Here is a 17,575-nt window from a genome sequence, read left to right as displayed (position 1 = left end):
CTTCTTTGGTTTGATCAACCTGTAGATTGCTATAAGTGTGCAAACTATAACCTCGGTTTTACTTCGACTTCAACAAGTGAAGAGAAACAGTAATCTCGGCTTAACTTCAACTTGTAAATTGCTACAAATTTCAACAAGTGAAGATAAGGAATCAGCTTAACTCCAACTTGTAAATTGCTACAAATTTCAACAAGTGAAGATAAGGAATCAGCTTAATTCCAACTTGTAAATTGCCACAAATTTCAACAAGTGAATTAAGGAATCAGCTTAATTCCAACTTGTAAATTGCTACAAATTTCAACAAGTGAATTAAGGAATCAGCTTAACTCCAACTTGTAAATTGCTACAAATTTCAACAAGTGAAGATAAGGAATCAGCTTAATTCCAACTTGTAAATTGTTACAAATTTCAACAAGTGAATTAAGGAATAATCTCGGCTTAACTTCGACTTGTAAATTGTTACAAATTTCAACAAGTGAAGATAAGGAATCAGCTTAATTCCAACTTGTAAATTGCTACAAATTTCAACAAGTGAATTAAGTATCTCTGTCTTCTCTCTGCCCTCAATGTGAACCTGAGTTCTACTTGGGTTCTCATTGTTCATGTCTTAAAAAACATCAATATGTAACTTTATCAAATATATGCGTTTTAAGAAAAGGGAAAAGATTTTATTGATGACATTGGCCAAAAATACTGCACATCTAATGATAGAAGAATTTCAAATTACAAGTGTTCCAAGGTCTTGGCAGTGCTTTGCCCTCGTTATCTTCAAGCCGATAAGCTCCATTGCCTAATACTGAAGTAATTCTGTAGGGTCCTTTCCAGTTTGGGCCAAGCTTGCCCTCTCTGGGATCCTTCTTGTTGCCGACGACTTTTCTTAGGACTAGGTCGCCGACTTGAAAATCTCTTGGATTGACCTTTTTGTTGTAAGCTCTAGCAAGCTGTTGCTGGTATACTGCTAGCTGAATTGCAACTTTTTCTCTTCGTTCTTCCAGAAGATCCAGATCTCGGGCTAAGAGTATGTCATTGGTGCCATTCTCTACTCCCTGGGTCCTGATCCCTGGGATGCCGATCTCTAATGGGATGACTGCTTCTGTGCCATAAGCCATGGCAAAGGGGGATTCCCCTGTTGATCTTCTCGGCGTAGTCCGATATGCCCAAAGTACGTTGGGCAATTCGTCTACCCACTTTTCTTTTGCTGCCTGCAGCCTCTTCTTTATTCCATCCAAAATTACTTTGTTGGATGCTTCTGCTTGACCATTACTTTGGGAAAAACTTGGTGTTGAAAAGTAGTTCTTAATTTTGAATTTGGCACAAAAGTTCTTGATGAGTTTGCTGTCAAACTGTGTTCCGTTGTCGGCAACTATTGCTCTTGGAATGCCAAATCTGGTGATGATGTTTCTCCATATAAAGTTCTTGACGTCCACATCTCGGATTTTGGCAAGAGGTTCTGCCTCTCTCCACTTCGTAAAGTAATCTGTTGCCACCAACAGGTATTTTCTCTGCCCAGTTGCCTGGGGAAGTTGCCCGACAAGATCCATCCCCCATCGGGCAAACGGCCAAGGGCTGGATACTGGGTTCAGGTCAGCAGCTGGCTGATGTATTAAAGGTGCAAACCTTTGGCATTGTTCACACTTCTTCACGTAGGCTTCAGTATCCTTTTGCATGTAGAGCCACAAATACCCCTGGGTAATGGCCCTGTGGGCTAATGATCTGCCTCCAGCATGGCTTCCACAAATTCCTTCATGAATTTCATATAGGAAATCTTCAACCTGCAAAGGGTGTACTTAAAAGGGGTCCAGTGAAGGATCTTCTGTAAAGATGTCCATCTTCTGTCAGACAGAATCTTGCAGATTTCAATCTGATTTTGTGTGCCTCCTTACGATCTTCTGGCAACTTTTCTTCTTTCAGAAATGCAACAATTGCATCCATCCAGCTTGGCCCCATGTCCACACACATTGCTTGCTGCTCTGTGTTCTCTGGTTCTATGCTCGGGCTCGACATATAGTCGATCATAATTGTCCTTGTTTTTCCAGTCTGCATTGAACTTGCCAGGTTAGCCAACGCGTCGGCGTGGGTGTTGTTATCTCGGCTAACTTGGAGTAGTCGGCAGTTCTGAAATAGGGCTGTCAATCTGATGACCTCTTTTGCATATGCCGACATCCTTTCGTCCCTGGCTGCAAATTCACCTGTTGACTGGTTAACAATAAGTTGTGAATCACAAAAAACTATTACCTCATCTGCTTCTGCTGCTGCTGCCAGTTTTAGCCCTGCAATTAATGCTTCATATTCCGCTTCATTGTTTGAGGCCTTAAACCCTAGACGGATGGACTGTTCTATTATTTCTCCATCTGGAGATATCAGCAGTACTCCTGCCCCCGCTCCTTGTCGGTTCGAACTTCCATCGACGAATAGTCTGAATGAGTCGCCAATGTAGATACTGCAGGGTCTGAGCTTTTCCTTCCTTTGCTCTTTTGCCTTTGGCTGGGATTCTCCTCGCTTGCTGGGACAATGCTCATCCTGGCTCAACGGAGCCCGATGTTCGATGGTTTCGGGGGTGAATTCTGCCACGAAGTCGGCCAAAACTTGGCCTTAATTGCTGTTCTCGGTCTGAACTCCAGGTCATACTGACCTAGGACTACGACCCATCTTGCTATCCTTCCTGTTAAGTCTCCTTGCTGCAACAAGGACTTCAGTGGATGCTCTGTTAAGATCACAATCTTGTGTGCCTGAAAGTAATAGTTCAACTTCTTTGAAGCCATTACTAAGGCTAGCATTAATTTCTCCAGTGGTAGATACCTTGTTTCTGCATCGGCCAAGATTTTACTTACATAATAAACGGCCTTTTGCTCCCATTTTTCTTCTCGGATTAGTACTGCACTGACTGCGTGTTCTGAAACTGCCAAATACAAAAACAATTCTTCCCCTGGTTCTGGATTGGAAAGAACTGGAGTTGTGGTCAAGTACTTTTTTAGGTCGGTTAAAGCGGCTTCGCATTCTTCTGTCCACAGAAAGTCTGCGGCTTTTTTCATCAAGTTGAAGAAGGGTCTGCATTTATCTAAGCTTCTGCTGATGAATCTGTTTAGGGCTGCGGCCCTTCCAGTAAGCATCTGAACCTGTTTTGCCGACGTTGGGCTCTTCAGCTCTAGGATGGCCTTGATTTGGTTTGGGCTGGCCTCAATGCCCTTTCTTGTTACCAGATACCCTAAAAACTTACCTGATCCAACTCCAAACGCGCACTTTGATGCGTTGAGTCGGAGCCGATATGTTTTAAGTATATCAAAGACTTCTTTTAGGTCGGCAAGATGACCCTTAGATTCCTTGGTCTTCACGACCATGTCATCGATGTAGACTTCTACCGTTTTGCCAATCAGGTGCTTGAACATCTTTGTTACTAACCTTTGGTAAGTTGTTCCTGCGTTTTTCAACCCAAAAGGCATTATCTTGTAACAGTACAAGCCTTTAGGGGTGATGAACTCAGTCTTCTCCTCGTCTGGTGGGTACATGGCAATCTGGTGGTACCCCCTGTATGCATCCAAAAAACTCATCCTTTCGTGCCCTGAAGTTGCATCTACTAGCTGGTCAATCTTGGGCAGAGGAAAGCTGTCTTTGGGGCAGGCTTTGTTGAGGCTGGTAAAGTCTACACAGACCCTCCATTTACCGTTCTTCTTTTTCACTACTACTGTGTTGGACAGCCATGTCGGGTAGTGAACTTCTCGGATGGCCCTGGCCTCCAGAAGTTTGTCTACTTCTTCTTCTACTTCTTCGACGTGCATCAACGTCGGTCTTCTGGCTCGTTGAATCACAGGTTTTGCCGACCTGTCGACATTCAGTCTGTGGCAAGTGACCTCGGGGTCAATGCCAGGCATTTCGTAAGGTGTCCAGGCGGACACCTCAATGTTGGCTCTCAAAAAATCTTCCAGTTCTCTTTCCTCTTCTTCGGCTAAGCCTGAACCGAGAAGAAAGAAGCGTTCTTCGTCGCCCTCCTGGACAAGGATTTTTTTTAGTGTTTCTTCACACTTTTCGGTTGGCTCCTTGCCGACATCATCTAGGACCTTCATGTCCTCGTCTTCAATCTCAGCCTTTTTTGGCTCTTGAATGCTGCAAGTAGACTTCGTTGCTGCCATAGAGCAACTTTTTGCCTGCAGTTGATCTCCTCTGACTTCTTCAATTCCATGCTCTGTGGGGAACCAAAGTAGTTGATGCAATGTTGAGGGAACTGCCCCCATTGCATGTAACCATGGTCTTCCCAAGATGATGTTATATGGCGAGGGTGTGTCAAGCACCATAAATTCTGTCTTGATCTTCTTAGTACCGGCTTGTACTTCTACGCTTGCTGCGCCCAGTGGCCATGTCGGCGTTCCATTGAAGCCGACCATAGGGTTGCTGGATTGTTCCAGGTCGTCAGGATGAAGGCCCAGCTCCTTGTAACATCTGACGTACATGATGTCACAAGAGCTGCCTTGATCTATTAGGATGCGTTTTACTTGGCATTCCCCAACCTGGAGGGATACTACCAAGGCATCATTGTGTGGATGCTGGACCATCTCTAGGTCGGCTTCAGTGAAGGTTATCATTGGTCCTTGGCTTTCTTCAGGCCGAGGTCTTTTGTTTCTGACCTGGTTCACGTGCTGTAGATGTTTTACTCTTTGGGTTTCTCCCCGAATGTCGCTTTCGTTCACCTTTGAGTGAATTACATTAACCACCTGTGGTCCTCCTACCTGTGGTTGTTGTGCTGGGGGAGGCGGAGCTGCAAGTGCTTGAGGCAATCTTGCCTGTTCTTCTTTTGTCCTGGCCTCATCAATAAGGTCCCTCAGATGGCCTTGTCTTACCAAGTCTTCTAAGTGTGCTTTTAGGGCTCTGCAACCCTAAGTTGGGTGCCTTTCTTCATTGTGGTAAGCACAACGCCTACCAACGTTTCTTCCCATGAATTCCCCTGGTGTTCTTGCTGGAGTTCTGAAATAGGGTTGGTTTCGTATGTGATCCAAGACTTTATGGATAGGGATTCGGAACACCGTCGTCACTGCCTGTTTACCCTTCAATTCTGTTTCTTGTTTGGTCGGTCCGTTGTTACCTCGGCCTCGCTTCGGCGAGCCGTTTCCTTTCTCCTGCTTTATCTCTTTGTTTCCCGATGTATCTTCCTCGGCTCTGGCGTACTTCTCAATTCTTGCCATGAGCTCTTCCATGCTTTTTGGCAGTGTTTTTGCCAAAGACTTCCGTAGTGGACAGTCATCTTTTCAGGCCGTTCTTGAAAGATACAACCGCCACTTCTTGGTTACATTCGGGTATTCGATTGAACACCTCGTAGTATCTCTTCGCGTAGGCCCTAAGGCCTTCTTCCTTGGTGATTCTTAAAGCCATCAGGGCGTCGACCCTCAAGGGCTGTAGTTTGTTCGTTACAAACCTGGCCACAAACATCTCGGCCAGGCCTTCCCATGTCTTCACGCTTCCCTTTGGTAGCTTATGGAACCAATCGGATGCAATTTTCCCAAAGGATGAGGGAAATACTTTACAGAGCAACGGCTCGTTCCCACTGTATAATGCCATTGAGTTCAGGTATAGTCCAACATGAAAGTTGGGGTCTGACTTACCATCATAAATTTGGAACCTCGGCATACTGAATCTCTTTGGTGCTTCAAATTTGTCCAGTTCCACCGAGAATGGTGTTCTCGGCTTAACTGGGGAAGTTACCTCGGCTTCAACACTCTGTTGTCTCCTTTTGAAGTAATCCCTCAAGTCTTCCTTACTCCTACCTGGAGCTCGGCTATCTCTGGACTTCAATCTTTTTGGCACACTACTTTCGGCCTCGTGGTGGGCCCGTTTCGATCTTTCTCCATGGGTTGTGTCAAAGCAGAGTGCTTGCCCTTGAACATGCCGATGTTCTTTGGGCCCTGGATCCTTCATGAGATGTGTCCTTCGGAACTCTTCTTGCCTTGGTTCCTCTCGTCCGACTTCTCTGGAAGGTCGGTGAGAGTGGCTTCCACTCCTGGTGTGCTGAGGGGCTTCGGGGATTGCTTTTCTTCCTCTCTTCTGGGTATTAATCGCTGGCATCAGCGTATCTTGCAGCGGGTATGGTGGCTGCATAACATTCTTTTGCATCATGAAGTTGACCACTGATTGTAGGTCTGCCAGCTTGTTTGCCAAGTCTTTTACTTCTTCATCCCTTCGTAGGCACCTATCCCTCCAAACCTGAAGGTTATTTTCGTTATAGTACTTGCTTTGGTTTGTCCTTTTTGAAGCGATGCCTTCCTGACCGACGTCTTTTTCTCCGTGGCCCTGGTCATGATTTTCTGTACTGTGGTTGTCTCCTTCAACGTCAAGGTCAATTGGTCTACCACTCCCAGTAGGAGTGTCGCCCCCAATGTTTTCCCTCTGTCCGTCACTGGCCATCTATTCTTCTAAGCTTCCCACAGATGGCGCCAAATTGTGTGAGTAATTTTCTTACCACACTGCCCGCCTAGTAATCAGCTGGAGAGCACCGGCAGAATAGATGGCTTTAGTAACCTGTAACAGAAAGAAAAAGGCTCTGGCGGTGGCACTTCCACCCGGGGGCACTTCGACGATCAAGTCAGTATATCTCGCAAAGATAATCAAGTGCTAAACTCACAAGCTTGAGTATAAAACTGTGTACCTTAGACCCACGGGGGTGCCTCTCTTTTATAGTTTACTCAATCCAAGTCCTACTAGATGCCTGACTTCTATAGACTCCAATTTAGTATTACTTTGGATTCCTCAAGAGATAAAGATAAACTCCCTAAGAGCTTTATCCTTATCTTAGCAAAGTCTCCTCTTATATCTAGGACTCTTGTCCCTTATCCGCTTATCTCGGATTCTGATATCTTCGGAGATAACCTCGGCCTAGACAAGATAACATCGACAAAACTACCACGACACGTGGCACGTCGGCTGACACGTCGGTGTCACCATGCCACGTGTTGGTATTCAGAAAATACATCCCCACACTTAGTCACCATCATCCATCACAAATTTAAGGTTTTAGAAGGAAGAGAAGAAGAAGAAAGTTGCTTCCATCTCTTTTTCTTCTTCTTCTTCCTGAAACCCTCGCCACCATTGTCCGTCGCAAATCTAAGGTTTTAGAAAGAAGAGAAGAAAAAGAGGAAGAAGAAGAAGAAGAAGAAGAAGAAAGGATTGGGAAATGGGATTTGCAAAGGAAAGAAGTCGTCACAAGGAAGGAAGTGGCAATGAAGGAAAGGAGGAGCGGTGGAGATGGCAGTAGTGGCGGCGGCAGCGACGACTAGGGAAATCTACAAGCATGCATAAATATATATATATATATATATAGAGAGAGAGAGAGAGAGAGAGAATAGTGAACATTACCAAAAAAACACAAATCTTATACTGTATAACGATTTAGATCATAGTTCATCACTTTATACAGAAAAACACAATAAAGAGAGAGAGTGGAGAGAGAAATGTCTAATTTTGCTCACTCAATCAATCAACCATCAACCGTGATTTCTCTATATAAACAAATGAAATGGACCATAGGGGAGAGGAGGAGAGGTGGGAATCTAGGGCTTATACAACCCTTATAAAGCAATAAATGTGTGTGCATATATATATACTAGCAATTAGCACATGTGATACGTATATATACGGTATGCTATGCACAGTAGTGACTCTAGAAAATTTTTCTAGTGTGTTCACTGTGTGTATTATAGGAATTTTTTTCATAGTACATTCAAAAATTTAATTTTTTTTAGAATTTTCAAACCACAAACAAATAAGTAAATAAAATAAAATTATAATATATTGATATCATTGTTTCAAAAAATAAAATGTAGATACAAAAATTTACATAAATATATTTTGTTTTTATTACTAGTATGATAAAAAAAGATGAAGCAAGCTTCTTTAATTTAAATTAGGATAAGTTATAAAATTGTTGATCAATATTAACATTCAAATGATACACTTGTTGGAAATTACAAAATTATACAATTTTGTCAAAGAGTACAGGCTGGGAAAGTAAAACTCCAAATTATGTTGTGTATTCACTTCACAAAACATATATATTAGTTAAAGGGTTATGGGTTGGGTTAGGTTGGGTGTTCAAGAAAGTGAGTCTGGATGGTGTTCAACTGAATTGGGTGTTCAACATAAAATTTTGGACTAAATTCACTATTGGCTATGCAAGTGTTAAAGAGTTTTATTTATCAAATTTAAAGTTCAAAGTTTGAGTTTTACTTTTATTAACTATATATATATACTTTTTCTTTATTTTAAATATGAAAATAAGAACACGTCATATAAAGAGAATTTATCAAAATCAGTCCCGCTGCATACCCCCAGTGGGGGTCGCGCCCCCAGTGACGTGGCGCGCTCCCACTGACCGAAAACTCAAAAAAAAAAAAAAAAAAAAAACAGTTTTTTTTTTGGGCCAATCCCCCGATGACACCTCACTGGGGGTCGACCTCCAGTGGGGGTAGGAAGCATTTTTGTTATCAAAATTTAGACATCAAATAAATTGTTGATTTTTAATAATAGGATAGATCGATTGACAAGAAAGAAGTACACTGCATAATCTCCCACAAATCCTAGCAAGCACTTCCACAATGGAGGATCCAGCAGTACCGAGGACGTGACCAGAAATAACATGTCAAAGTAGATTTGCAATCTGAGCCGTTCAAAAGGGGGACCGACACGTAATCTTTCTTGAGTGAAAATTAATTATGTGATTTTTTTTAGTACTTCTATTTACATTTTTAATTTATCTCTTTTAACTTTTTATCTTATTATACTAAAAAAAAAATAATTCTCATTACACCATTATACTATTAAAATTAATCTTAAATTAAAAACTCTTCAAAACCCTTACACTGATAGATTTTGGTAATATAATACTAAAGAATTCAAATTATTTTAGTGTCGTATTACTAGACAAACTAATTTTTTCTAGTCATTTGTTGTCGTTCGATTAGATGATTTTACTTTACTTAACAATAAATTAGTTGGCACCTATTTGTGAAGTGCCTCTTTGGTGATATATTGCAATACAAATTAGATTACTCCAATGTTATGTTGCCGAATTAAAATAATTTGTCCAGCCACTTATCGTTTTACATGTGTTGTAAATTGTCATCATGGTTGTCGCATTAAAGGCATTCTTTTGTTTCAATGTAATCAATATCTCTTTTAGTTGCATCATACTCGTTGACATGCCAACTAATAAAAATGTTTCATTTTTAGATAATCTACCATCAAATGAGTGCCGTTCAAGATGTTCAACGGTCAGATGATTATACTTGCATTGTTGTAATGAATAAAAGCATAATCTTTCCAAGTAAATATATATATATATATATATCAGTAGTGATTTAGACCCCCTCAAACTTCAACCCCCACCACCCCCACACACACGTGGCGGGTGGTGATTGGAGGAGAAGAAAAAAAAGAAAAAGAAAAAGAAAAAGTGACCAATCAAAAAAGAAAGGGGGTCAAAGGGGGTGGGGAGAAAGGGGGTCCAAATCTTTATTCTTACCGAAAATGTATCTTTTATTTGGCAATGAGTTATCGGACATATTTTTTGTTTAGCAATGGGATTTCAGACTATTTTATTTTGTTCGATTTTGACACACCGAACAAAAGTCGAAAAACATATCAAAAATGTATTTTTTATTCGGTAGTGGGTTATCGGACATATATTTTTTGTTCGACAATGAGATTCCGGACTATTTTATTTTGTTTGATTTTGACACACCAAATAAAAGTCGAAGAACTCTCTTAAAAAACAAAATGAACACCTATCAAACAAATAAAAAAACCTCACAATTTTACTTATTTATTTTATAGTTTTTTACTACCGTTTCTTCATCCATTATTTTCTTTTATGATTAAAACGCTATGATTCTCACTTTTTGAAAAGAGATATGTAGCAGAGAAAAAAAAACTGGAAAGGAAAGAAACACAGTAAGGATTGAAGAGTATTAGGAGTATAAGGAGATAATAAAATATATTTAATTTTAATCTTTTGTCCTTAAAAGTAATTTCATACATAGATAAAATTGGAAAAAAAAATCTCATATGAAAGATGTATGGAGATAAACTAATGGTGTAAGTAGAATCACTATTTTTTTTTAATCAATAACATACAAGCTTCTTAATTTTAATTTTTTTAATAAAAAATAATTTTTTAAGGGCACCCATAAGTCCAATTTTGAATCTTTTGAGCCATTAGGGCCAACTTTGGGCCAAAAGGACAACTATTTATTAAAATTAACTTATTTGTTTATATGTTGAAATTCAATAAACCTTTTATTAAAATGTGACACGTGTCACTTATTCAACAACTTATCTGTTAAGTATCACACATTTCTCTACCTCACTGCCACCACCTGTTACCGGCGCCCACTAGCATAAGCAACTTTTTCGACCCATTTTTTGGCAAATTTTTGTAGCGACCTTCACAACGTGTCTTTATCACCAAATAATATTGTTTTACCTTGGATCTAATACTTCATAGCCTTTTGGGATGGACTTTTGACCTTTTTTTTATTTATTTTTATTTTTTATTTTTAAAGAAATGCCAGACAAGGTGAGTGGAAGGAAAATGCTAGAAGCTTCAAAATTTCTACCAAATGTTTTATTAAATGTCTCACATGGATGTGGACTCCACACTTATGTGGAACTCACCCCATGTGAGACATTTGGTAAAATATTTAGTATCCTTAACATTACTGTGAAATGTTTAGTTCAAAAATATCAAATTTTCACTAGAAGTCAAAAAAATTTTAAAATTTATTGGAAAATTTAAAATAAAGAAGGGTTTAGGCCTTGTAACCAAAATAAATTTGGAGTTTTGAATTTTGTCAATTTTAATCTTCATCTTTTGATTTATTTTAAATCTAAATCAGTTATCTATTTTTGTTAAGTAGAATTAATAAAAAAATTATACTTCAGCCATAATTAAAGTGAGCACAGTAAATATGAACCAAATACTATTTGAGACATAATTAAAATAATAATCATAGTAGATTATAATTAAGTTACAACTAAAATCACAATAAATCATGACTAAAAATTAAAAAATGGTGTATCATAGTCGTAACTGAGACATATGATATGCTATTTTTTTTCAGATATATGTTATAAAACTATTTATTTATTTTAGTATTGGGAGAAAGTTATTTGCTTGGTCCTAAAATAAGGACATATGTACATTAATTTAATATTTATTGATTAAAATATAAAATTGAATATTATTAGGGTGCTTGGCCATAAATTCAAATTTAAATTCTTTTTTTTTTGTCAAAAGTCTACGCGCAAAAATAGGATATCATAAAGACATTGGTTATCCGAAATGACCAAACTATCCATTTTTTTTTGCTCAAATGTTCCCCAACAATAGTAGGTATCATGAAAAACCTTTCATAAAAATAATCATAAAAGTTTTGTGATTTTTAAATTATACTTAGAATAAAATATCACACACTAATCATGGTAATCCAAAGATCATAAATCTTTCATAATTATTTTCATTAAAAAAATTTTATAATCCTTAACTTTTCTCAATGTTCACACCTTGTTTTTCATTTCTATCTGTACAAATTAAATGCTACTTACTCTCTCTCTATCTCTCTCATCTCAACCATCCCAGATACATCAACGTCAATGGAACCCCAGTCCCTCTTTCTCCTCCTTCGAACCTTGGTTGCTCTCCGGCGCCGGTCGTCGACTGTTCCAGCCTCATCTTCAACACTGCCTCTCCCCGCCGGTCCCCCTTCTGCTTCTCAACCCCATCTTTCTCTCTCTTTAACTCTCACTTTCTCTCTCTAGAACTTACACATACCCCAAGCAGGCATCACCATTTCACACATACAAACCTAACCCTAGCTCGACTCTTAGAGCTTTAATGGCGTTGTGTCCCTCACAACCACCTCCAAAGTACCTCCTGTTTGAATCTCTCCAACGACCTCACAAAATCTTTATCTCGGCTCGCACCTTTTGTTCCAGATCTGCTTTCATGATCCAGATCTGGATGAAACTCCATGATCGAGCTCGAGATGTCCATAATCTAGATATCTGAGTAGTTGGTGGAGGCGCGGTAGCTGAAGAGAAGCGTGGATTGAATGAAGGTAGTGCTGTTCCGGTTCCCCATGACTCTGCCGCTGGAAGGACAGATTCTGGTGGCGCCGTCGGTGATGAAGCGAGGTGGTCTGTGCAATCCGAACAAAAGTAAGAGAGAGAGAGAGAGAGAGAGAGAGAGAGAGAGAGAGAGAGAGTGTGAGTGAGTGAGGGTCTCAGCAAGCAATAAACCTCAAAACATAAATGACTTCCAACAATGGATCTCAGAGTAGCAGGGTAAGAGTCGGTGTGCAATCTGAATTCTCTCATCACAGACTCCCAATCTTCCAAGTTGTTCAGTATGTGGTCGTCCAACTCGAGGGAAAATGGAGGAGTTTCGAATTTTGAAAAGGGTTTGTCGGTGGTGATAATGCTGGGGCTACGGTGGAGATCAATGACTGACTTAGGTTCGTAACAGAAGTTGGTGGTGGTGGTGGTGGTGGTGGAGCTGGTACTCTGGGCGGTGGTGTTGGTAGAAGAGAGGGGTTTAAAAGTGGATGATTGGTGGGTTTGGGTTGAGGTGAACGGCACTTTCATCTCTCTCTAACAATTCTGTCATCATCCGATGGTGATTTCGTTTGAACCGGATCTGTTCAAATTTCAATGGATATGATCGGTTTAAATTTCAACAGATAGATTGCGGTGAATATGATCTGTTCAAATTTCTCTCTAAAAAATTGACTCTGTTTGAACAGATAAAAAAAATTGAAATTAAAAAATGAACAGTGGATATGATCTGTTCAAATGTTTCTCTAAAAAATTGACTCTATTTGAACAGATAAAGAAGATTTCAACAAATAGATTAAAGAGTAAAATTTCAATAGATAGGTTATTTAGGCCTAGTTTGGCATAACTTAAATAATACAAAAAGTCAAAAAGTCATTATCCTATTTAAGTCACATCATCTTATTTAAATCACATCACCTCTCTAACACATCACATCAAACCCAACCCAAACCCAACCCATAAAAGCCAATAAGTCAAAAAGTACACTTTTTTAGAACATCCCAAACCAACCCTTAGTAAATTTCAATAGATAGATTAAAAAATATTAAAAATAATTTTGAAAAATAGATACAAATTTGAACAGATAGGGTCAAAAAAATTGAACAGATAAATACAAATTTAAATAGATAAGTTCAAAAAAATTCAATAGATAAAAAAAAATTCCAACAAATAGGTTAAGGGTAAAATTAGAAACAAAATATCTTGCAATATAGTCAAGAGTGTTGCTATTAGTACCCTATCAATTATTTTGGACCCCCTATTTTTTAGCCTTTTTTTTTATCACATCATCTCACAATTAAACCCATTCACTTATTATATCATGAGTTAGGGTTTATGAGACTACCCACCTTCATCACTACCCATCCATCTTCTCAAAATCTCACTTTCAAAACTCACCCATCCTCAAAATCTTGAAAACCTTTTGGGGTATTGTTCTGGTAGCAACGGTGACAACCATTTGATTACATACACTTCTTCGACTATAACAATGAGTGGAAGTTTTTTCGGCAACCATAACTCCATGAGACGAGAAGAGTACAATAATAAAAGCTCATAAAAGATTAATAACTTTGATGGTGTTCTTAGATTGGCCTTCTAAGGGTAAGTTTCTTAAAAAAAAATGACAAAAATAATAAAAACTCTTCGTCATTTTTTTGGGACTGAACTCCCGAACATATGACCGAAATTCGGGAATGCAGGTTCGAACATTGTTTATTTGTTCAGGAATAGGTAATCGGACATTTTTTTTATTTGTTCAAGAATAGATAACCGAAACAGCAGCAGAAGTAGGCAAACAAAGGAGGTCAGACCACCCTTGGGGGGTCGGCTGGTCGGTTGACCGGGGTCGAGTGGGGAGTGACATCCTACTCACTTTTGCTCACACAAAGAAGAATACAAGTATAGTAAGGCCATGGATGAATCACAGAAAACCAACCAGAGAAGCATGAAAGTGGATTGTGTTGTGTATGTGAAAAGAGATAATAGAATAAAAAAATCAAACAGATTGACAAATCTTGTAATAAACCAGAGAAAAAGCTTTTTAATCATCACAAATTTTTTCCATTGACTTTGGGAGGTTCCACTGTCGTAGGTTTTGTCAAGGTTTTGAAAGAGAAGCTTTTTGAGGTGAGGGAATGTGCATTTGAATGGGTAGAATGTTTTTATAAGGATAATTTTGATATTATTTGAGAATTTTTTTTTTTTTTTAAGTGTTTTAAAATTTATAAGTGAAGGTCCAAAAAAATGAAGGGTCCAAAATAATGGATGGGGTACTAATAACAGCACTTTATGACAAAATGTACTTCTCACCGCAATATTTTATAAAAAACCAAAACAAAATAATCATTCAATCATAAGTCTTATACCTTTCTTAAATTAAATTCACCACCAATTTCTCATATTTTTATTGAGTTTTTGAGATACTCGTTATTTTAAAAAATGTACGATGAAATAACTATTTATTTTTTATACTCAAACCCACTTATGTTATATGAATCAAATAACATAAGGTGATCAATATGTTACTAGTGGATGTGCTCCGCGCTATGCGCGCAATTTAAAGGGGCTTTTATTTGATTAACTTATAATTCATTAAGTTTTAAGTAATATTTTTAAGTTTTATTAAATTTTTAATATTTGGAACTATCCCTCAAATAATGATTGTTCATCATTTATGATTATTTATAGAGAAACATAATAATTTAACATATATTTTGATTTTAAAAAATTTAAAATATCAACTTTCAAATAAAAAAAACTATTTTTTTTTTTGAAAAAATTAAATTATTTTTTTGTGCAAAATTGAAAATTTTATGTCTATAAGAAAGCATGATTGACTAATAATGTTTTCAGTTTTAAAACTGAAAAAAATTGATAATGTTCTCGATTTTATTGGATAATTGAATCAAACTAATAAATAAGGCAAAAACATTTAATCTCATGCTCTATTTTTTTATCAGTTAGTGAAACAATTATTTGGAATATTACAATGCAAAATTGATAATGTTCTTAGTTTTAAAAATTAGGAAAAATTGATAATATTATCAGTTTTACTAAATAAGACTTATTGGTTCAAAAAATCTTAAATAGGACCTGCGCTACCATAACATTTGTAAATAAAATTTTAGGTAATTAACTCTAATTTAAAATAAGTGAGCGAGATGATTAGATATATTTTTTTATTGATCATTTATTTTATTTATTTTTGCAACAAAAAGATAGTTAAAATTCAAAAAAAAAAAACACTAAAAATGTTAAAAGCCAAAGAATTATACAAAAGTAAAAGATTTTTTTCTCTCCATTTTTTAGACTTTTTTTTTTTTGGGTGAAAAGTTAAAAATCATTCTAAATATACTATTTTTTTCACCTCATATTTTAGCAAAAAAACTTACTAAAATAGTCTATTTCCAAACTAAACATTAATGTTTTTGTTTTAAAAGAAATTCTATTTGTAACGTCTTTTAAATATTCAAAATTTAGGAGTAAAAACTATTGGTCACAACTCAATTGAAAAAATCAATTTAAATTAAAAAAAATATTTGTTAAAAAAAATATTAGTTGAGTTAAATATTAGTTTAAATATAAATTAAAAATAAACGAATAATCAAACTCATTTTTTTTAAATATTAGTTTTTTGTACATATTCATTTGTTGAGTTAGAAATCATTTACAAATTTAAAAACATGGGCAAAATTCATATTACCCTTGTGATTTGAGGCTGAAGTACTTTACCCCTTTATAATTCAAATATAGTTAGAAAGTCCCATTTATGATTCAAATATAGTTAGAAAGTTCCCATATAGTTTTGGATTAAAGTGATACCGTTATTTTTTGCCATCTAAACTAATAAAAGGTGTATCACACTCATTATTTTGTAGAGCGGACTTAATTTTCTGAAAATATAAAGTGGAATTAACAAAACAAAAAGACATACTTACCTCCATTTACTCCAAATGTAAAATTAGATTAAGATGATAATAGAAATAAAATACAATTAAAGATTGATGTAAAATATAAAATATAATTAAAAGTTAATTTAAAATTAAAATAAATAATAATTAAGGATTGATTTAAAATATAACTAAATTAAAATTAGATTAAAAAGATGAATTATAATAAATTAAGAATTTATGATTAATTGAATTAATATTAAATTATGTGTATGTGAGATGAGAGAAAAGGGGAAAAAAAAGGATGGGGTTTGAAGGTATTATAACCATTTCACAATTATAGTTAACGGAGTTAACAATTGTACTTTGGTCCAAAATCATATAGACACTTTCAGATAATATTTGAATCATAAAGGAATGAAGTGCTCATGGCTCACACTACAAATGAATAAAATGAATTTTTTTCTTAAAATATTTAAAACAATTATTCAAAACTTTTATTTATTTATTTATATAAATATCCATATATCCATTTGTAGTAGAGGAGTCAAAACCCCAATTTTGATATTAAAATTTAACTTCTACTTTCCGATGTATCCAAAAAAAATATATATATATATATATATTAAATTTTAACTTAAGGATTAAAAATGTAAACCATAAGATAAGGTAAAGAAATCAATGTAAACTATAAATATATAGTGCTATCTAAACCAAGAGAAGCAAAAGAGAAAATATAATTGTGGCAAAGAAAAAAAAAGACTTTAAAAGAAAATTAACACCACAAAAATTCAAACATATAATTATCGAAATCCAATCATTTTAATTTTTTATATGAATATTCTTATTAATGAGTATTAAAAAGTGAACGGTTTGAATTACTAAGATTTGGCTCACAATGGACCCACTAAGCCCAAAATATTCTCTCAAATTGAATCCCATCATGAGAGAAACCAAACACATTAAAAAAATTCTAAACGCAGCCTTATAGTTATGTATTAATTAATTTTAGTTACTTTACCTTATAATATTATTACCAATACTTATTTTGAGAAATATTATGCTACACAACACCTCTATCTTTTAAAATGGATAGTAATTGTGAATTTAAATTTAAACTTTTCATTCAATAAAATAAAAAAAATGATTTGTTTATATATTCATCGATGAAGCTAATTTTTTGCGCAAATAGTCTTCATTATGAGCCTAAAATGGAGTTTAAAAAATAAAATATTAGGAAGTATGGAGAATAAGAGTATGGAAAGGAACTATGCCCGTTACATTCACTACCCTTGAAGTTTAGAAAAAATATAATGTCACACTTTTAACATAATTAAATTAAATATAATTAGCCTCACATTGTTTACATAATTATATTAATCTTCCTTTTTGTATGGTTAAGCAATCAAAAGTAATGTCAATAGTAGGTAGATAATGAAATAAACAAAGATAATATGATAAAGTTATTTTTTTATTTATATAATTATCGAATTATTGATAATTGATGACAACAAATTATTGGTGATGAGATGATAAAATAGCTTAAGTATTATGTAAGTTAAAATTTAAAAACATATTAATATAATTATGTTAAA

The sequence above is a fragment of the Camellia sinensis genome, chromosome 10 (genome assembly GCF_055761805.1).
Source record: "Camellia sinensis isolate YWXY chromosome 10, ASM5576180v1, whole genome shotgun sequence".
In the NCBI taxonomy this organism is placed as follows: Eukaryota; Viridiplantae; Streptophyta; class Magnoliopsida; order Ericales; family Theaceae; genus Camellia; species Camellia sinensis.
The sequence above is the reverse complement of the archived record's forward strand: the minus strand, read 5'-3'. Positions refer to the sequence as shown.